Genomic DNA, 7,377 nt, shown 5'->3' with positions numbered 1-7,377 from the left:
TCTAAAGGATTTGCTCCACATTTGACTCCCTCAAAACTTTTTTGGAGGCTGCCAGCTTAAAAATGCATAACTGATGAAATGCAAAAATGTAAGAAACCAGCCTGGGAACTAGCAGGCAGCACTAAAGCATGATCCAATATTCCAGTGTGTCTGATGGCACATTCACCCTTTTACTTATTTCCTCTCTCCCTCTAAGAAGGCAGGCAGGAAGACAACAGAGTGTCTTAAAAGCTGACTGTAAAACTTCTTTTCAGGACATTCCCCTCTGCAGTCTTTCTGGTACTGAAAGCAGGACACAGTACTTGTTACCACAAAGTGGCCAAGTTTCATACTTCTGTCATACAACACTATATTCCTAGTTCCCAAAAAGGAGGTATACCCTCCTTCAAAGAGTGACACAGAATCTGGGATCCCTCTGTTCCAACCCTTCTGCTGCCTACCTGTACCCCTCCTTTTCCCTCCTTTCTTGGATCCAGAGCTAGGAAAAGAAACCCCCGAACTGAGAGATGCAAAGCTTGGCATGGTGGTCCAAGTCCGCCTGCATTTAGCATGTGCCTGTGCAGCTATCTGCAAAGTTGCACATCACTTTTTTCCAGACTATGTAGTGTTTGTACCAAGGTATATTATGGAATAGGCTAAGTCCCTTTTTTACGGGAAAAAAGCAAGCTTATAGAGCAGGCATCAGCTCAGATGCATTCATGTGCACGTGCATCTCAACTGATTGAGCCAAGAGACAGACAAAAAGCTATGAATGATACAAATTCAGTACCTACATAGATTACACCCCATAACAGCTTAGAAGAGTGAGATGTGCCTTTTTAAGTAGTGCCAAACAATTACAGAGCAGTTGATTTCCCAGTTCATTATCAGCACCACACCTGATTTTTTAAACAATTTAAAACTATGGGAAGCAGATCAAACCCATAGCAAGATATGTGGGAAGCACTGCTTAATTCAGTAACTGTTTCATTACAAAACCTTTCCTTTTCAGAGCAAAGCAATGACAACTTGTTAAGGAAACCTTCTTCACCTATTTTAACATAACAACTACAGATGAGGATCTCTACTTGGTATAAGAGGAAAAAGAGAATCATTTACAGGCAAAGATGGTAATCATCAGTGATTTGTCAAAAGTTCAACAATGTCTGCTGTTCAGATCTCAACTGCTACTCCAAAAAATAACAAAACAGAATCCCAGCCCCAAACCATAACTAGAATCACGCGATTACCTAGAAAATGGAGTAGTTTCAGTAACACTGAGGCACATCAATTCCAAGAAAGGCTTTATTTACACAACTATCCCACGTAGGAGTACCAAGTGCTCTCTCAGCCCTTGTCCTCTTCCTGCAAAAATCTTTCAGGAAAAACAGACTAGAAAGGTTGGAAGCCTTCTTTGGACTCCCTGATCATCAACAGGACCTAAACTGCTGGTGTTAATATATCTATCCAGTTATGACACTTACTTATTCCAACTCTGTAGCAACAAGCATAATGCATTCTTAGCTACTGTGTGATTAGCTAAAATAGACCCTATTACAGTTACCTTTACAAAACCCATTTCGTCTACATAATCAAGATATTAACACGTGCCCTACCCTGCACATACCGTTTTTCCTCTCTCTGAACGCCTACAAGAACAAAAGGAAAGCTCAGTTCTTGATTTCCTGTGTAACTCAGATTCCTTTTTAAGGCACTGAGTGCTCCATCCAGGGCCTTCAGATGAATAAAGCTCAGCTACATTCCATTTATGTAAGAAAAAACATGAGAGAAGCCTTGAAAGAATTTACAGTCCAGAGAAATACATGAAAAGCATTTCATGCCATAAAACTCAAGCATCTTTTTAGAGCTTATTCCTAAGTATGAGTGAAAAAGGAATAATCTCCTTTTAGAGAAGGAGCCTCTGAAATTTCTGCTAATGTGGTGATTTCTCTTAATGTGGAAAAAACCCCATCCTCATCCTCATGCAGAATTACTATTTAATGCCTGCACACTTCAGACAGAACTCATGTAAAGGCACTAAACCTGTCATTTGAAGGAAGCCCTCTCTAAGGGTTCCGATTATGCCTGCTGCTGAATTGCACATTGAGTCATCCCTAACGTCACTCATGTTTCTGGTTTATCTATTTACAAACCCAGCTCACTAAATGCCCTCCGCTCCCCCTTTTTTTTTCTTCTTTTTTCCAGTGCTGAATCCAAACTGACAGACTAAAGGAAATACGTTCCTCCTAAACATCTTCTTACACTAAAGTTTAGCTGATAGGCTAAGTCTTATTAATACCTTGGGGTTTTCTGTTGATTTGTCTAGATAACTGGAGCTTTGGTTATAGGAAAAAAAGTTGAAGTCTTACTTAGCAGTAAGAAGCCCCCCAACTGCACATGAGGAGGGATCAAGGAAAAGGGAATGTCAACAGAAACCCATATGGGAAAGATCTCAATGTGAGTAGCATAGAGGAAAACAAGCTGCTTATTGGAGTCCCCAGGCAGTGCTCCTGGGACAAAACACCCATTGGATGGCTCCGGGTGACTCCCATCTGGCTCATCCCTAAACAGTGGTCTGGCACCTGAAGTGTCCTTTGCTGAAGGACGCCCAGAGGGGAAAGCAGCAAGAAGTGCCAGTCACTTTGGTAGGCACACACCACAGGACAGTCCAAGGAATTTTAAGTTTCTTACCTGTTGATAAATAGTTATCCCAAGTGATGGCCAGAAAAACAGCATCATCAAGTAACCCATGAGAAACAAACAAAGTATTAACTCATCTGAGCTTGTTTACTGTCTAAGCAGTATCAGTCACAGCTGCCGATTCTTACAGGCACTGCGTACACCTGCCATCAGGTAAAGACCCTGCTCTGAAAGCCAGCCACCTTTGACCAGGTTCCACCCAGGTAGTGCATCATTCCTGTCTCCATACAGGGTCTGACTGCTTGTACCCTCATGACATAGATTTTATGACCGTCGTTAGAGCACAGCCCTCTCCAAAAGTACACCAGACTCTGCGTTGCAAGCTATGCAGAGTTGTGTATTTTTCATAAGGATTAATAATCACATATAACTTATGGATTAATAACACAATTCACATCTCCTGGTGGTGTGTCAGATCGCAAAGCCTGTGCTTTCCCCCTAAGCATGAGCAGAAGTTATTCCAGTTGTATTACTTGTTTGCTTGGAAGTTTTACTTGTCTCTCTCCCTCTTTCCAAGACATACTGGAAGCAGAAGGGAAAGGCAACAGAAAGCAAAATATCAAAGCTATCACTCTAAATGCAAATGACAGAAATACGTCTTGCGTCTCTTTACCCCTGCCACTCAATGTCCAGCCCAGTGAAAGTCAAAATGTCAGCTTTATTCTGCAGAGCTAATGGAAGCAGCTAGGGTGTTTAAACCCTGCTCTCTCTTCATCTTTTAAAGGGCAACAGTTTCAAAATGGCATTTATTTAATTAGCTCACACACATAGGAGTCCTCTGCCTTTGTTCAAGAGTACCATGTACTTCTTGCACAAAATCTTAAGCACAAAAGGCATGCAGAAAGGTAAAACTGACTACATCAAGGTAACTTAAATGTCAGTTACCATCACTCAGTCAGAGCTTGTACAAGTATTTAATGAAAAATGTGATTCAAGAACCCAGAACATTCCATGTGGAAGCTCTCTGCTTGTAAAAACACAATATTATTATCACTAATGCACATTTGGTGTTGTTACAGACATTTGGATGCCAAGAGAAGCTTCAAGTGAAGCATTCCAGACACTGGTCTCAGGGACCAAGAGACCATAGTTCCCTGACACCTCTGCACTTGCACGGACTGCCTAAAATCTGGACAGGTATGTGGCAAGGTCCAGATAAAACACAAAATATGCAGCCTGTAAAATACGGTAATATGGTAAAATAAGTGTAAACCTGCATATTGAGCTCCTCTTGAGGGGCTGGCACGTGGCAGAGGCACAGCTTACTACCACTTGTAAACTAAGAAAATTAAATACAGAGTACTGGACAGAGTACAGTTCCAAGTCTCTAGCCTTGGAAGCCAGCAGCATCATTTTTAAAACTCAACAGTGACATGAAATCCCCTATTTTAAAGCCTCAGCCTTTGGCAAGCATGTCACAGCTGAAATTCATGTGCAGGAAGTGACACGAAATGAAACCAGAACTGAAGGCCAGCAAAGACATCCGCAGGTTGCTCCCAAGCAAACGCAATAGGCACACGCACAGTGTGGAGCTGTGCTCAGAGCAGAACTGGGGGACACTGGAAGGACATCTCTTTGTCACACAGACAGACCTGAAACCAGTATTTAAGTTTTCACAGAGTGACTCTGCACAAACTTGGCATTTAAAAACTTTGCCAGCATTTTCCCAGTGGCAGCTGGCTTGCGAGCAGTAGCAAGCACCCTGCCATGATGCTACTTTGCTGTACAGATCCTAGGGCAGACCTGACAGCAGTTGATGCCCTACTCACACATCATACCAAGGCACTAATTTGATGCTAAGGTACGTATTTCCCACTTTCATAGCACCTTCCACCCACCCTGGAAACACGACGATAAACACTCAAAAAAATATGGAAAATCTTGGCAACATATTATTGACAAGGAATCCGAGATGGGGTCTTGCCCAAGCCCACATGCAGTACTAATGACAGGACTAGAGACTGAGCATATACAGTCACATCATCCTGTATTTTCAGCCCTCTACCTTAAAGCGATGGGGCTCAAAGAAGACAACACAACACTTCCACTCAGTCCATAGCCTTCTCATCACGGAAGAGTTTGTTGAAAGAAATGTGTGGGCAGCACAAGCTACCTTGCTAGCCACATCCCTCTGCATGGACATGTGGTGTAAGAGACATTTGTCCCTGGTGATGACATGTGGACAGGAGCTAGACACACCCCCTCTATCTGTCAGAAGCGTTCAACACATCCACACAGGCTACAGAAAAACCCCAAGCACTGGGTTGTGGATCCTGAGGATGCCAAAAATGTACAGTGTCACTCCTCAGCAATGAAAACATGGGAAGAAGCTGCAAAGACAGACTAAGGCTGAAAAGAAACTAAAAGCTGCTAGCTTAAGAATTTTTCAGAAATGCATGCAGCAGTTTCAGAGTATTTTACAACATGTTTGCCTTCACTGGAGCCTTCTCAAGAAGTGGAAAGTAACCTTAAAAGACCCTTAGCTCTTTTTTTCCCCTCACTTACTATGGGGCAAAACTTTGAGATGGTTTTATGTGATCAGGCAACAGGTAGCCCAACCATGAGTTATACTGTTCAGGGTTAAAAAAACAAACAAACAAACCAGATTTTGTATTATATAAGCTATACTCTCTCTAGCACCCAAGAAATCGTACAAGATCTTAAAACTGTCCTTGACCACTTTTACATTGCTGTGGCTGTAGCACACAAGTCCTGATATTCTTCCATCATGAAACACTCACATTTTAGTTCATAAATAGCTATTTCTCCATCTTCCATGCCAATGTTCTGGAAGGCACAACATTGTCATGTCTGATCCCCAGCATTGCAACCATGCATAGAGGAGCTGGTGTCTGCCACACTGGGAATCGCAGCAACAGAACACATGGGCAAAGTTCCCCATTACTGGTATGTGCCGGCACTACGCCAGCTCTATCAACCCAGGGGTGCAGAAAGGATGCTCGGTGTCCACTGTGCTTTCCCAAATATTCTCAAAGCAGAAAACAATCCCAAAGTGATTCAGAGTCAGACGTCAGACAGCAACTCGGATTAGCACTTGACTTTAAAGAGCACTCTAACTACTTTAGAACTCAGAATTCCTGAATAAAAACATCATTAGAATAGGACTAATGTGACTCAGTGGTAATTAAAAAATAAAATTCACAGCCTAAACCAAGAGAATCCATAAGGTAAATGTTATGCAATTCTAATCACACCCACAAATTTGTCATCATATTTGTACAACCTTTTGGCTCCTGAGCACTGGTTATTCCCTTGTGTTTTCAAAATAACCATACTCATCACCCTAGTGTAGTTTGTCACCATGACTCCCATGGTTCAGCTGCACGGGGTCAGGAGGTACAGCATAGAGTTCATTTCTGAAATCTCAGACTCATCTGCCTGGGTAGTCATTCAAGGTTGATCATTTTCAGACATGGAACTGAACTAAAAACTGCAGACATTACTAAAAAACCCTTTGACATTTGTTGTCACATCCTTAGTAGATAGGATGTGAGGATTTAACCTGAAAGCTGTATCTAAGAAACAAGGCAGAAAGAAAGTCCTGATGCTGAACTGGAAATCCACACCATCTAGTCAGGCAATCTGATCCAAAAAGCTAAAGTAAATGAAAAACCTTATATCCCAATGGCAAAAAAGTCACAATTTTTTTTTCAGGACTCTAGACCCAAATGCAGATACTTAACTGTAAAAGCGCTTATATTTAATATGCTGACCAACATTTAATGCTGCTTTTGCTCTTGAATCTCAATTTTAACACCATTCACCTGGTAATATTTTGTATAGATACGCAAAATTGCAGCCTTTGCTCTGACTGTATGGTGCCCTCTTCAATGTTTAATTAGGCTATTTGTCCAGCTGTAAAGAAATTCAGTTCTTAAAGGAGCAAACTTCAGTGACTACAGAGAAGCCTTCTGAGTCTTAAAACCCAAACGGTCATTTCTTCCTGTTTCACACACTTTACCTCTTTGTTTCATCACTTTCAGAAACTGGAGTGCACCAAAGGACGGAAGTGGGAATAACTGTACTTACACATATCAGTAATAGAGCAGTTAGGACCACACTAGCTTAAAACTGCAGAAAATGAAAGTACAAACTGAACACAGTTTGTACAGCTCCTCCAAAGGGCAAACCAGTCAGTTAGTACGAAAGTATGAAGGTCAGTGCTAAATGAGAGATGGACTAATAACTATCAAAGCAGAAATGTATCCTAAAATGTAAAGCAGAAAAGCAAGCTGGCAGGGTACCTTCAATCTAAAAGACCACTTCACAGTGACAGATCATAGAACTATTTAGGCTGGAAAAGATTCGGGTGCTGCGGGGCCTCTGCGCCTGCCCCCGCCGCTGTCCGGCTGAAAGCCAGCCCTCCTGCAGCCTGGCTGCCGGATGGAATCACGGGGTCAGCTGGCTTGGAGAACACCTTTAAGATCACCAAGTCCAACCATCAACCCAGCACTGCCAAGTCCACCACTAAACTACATCCCTGAGCACCACATCTACATATCTTTTAAATACCTCCATGGATGGTGGCTGAACCCCTTCCCTGGGCAGCCTGTTCCAATGCTTGACAACCCTTTTGGTGGAGAATTTTTTCCTAATATCCAATGTAAATATCCCCTGGTACAGCTTGAGGCTGTTAAATCTCCCCTGGTACGGCTTTTTGGGTTTTACTACTTTTCC

This window comes from Nestor notabilis, unplaced genomic scaffold (genome assembly GCF_000696875.1).
Source record: "Nestor notabilis isolate BGI_N333 unplaced genomic scaffold, ASM69687v1 scaffold6289, whole genome shotgun sequence".
Classification (NCBI taxonomy): Eukaryota; Metazoa; Chordata; class Aves; order Psittaciformes; family Psittacidae; genus Nestor; species Nestor notabilis.
The sequence above is the reverse complement of the archived record's forward strand: the minus strand, read 5'-3'. Positions refer to the sequence as shown.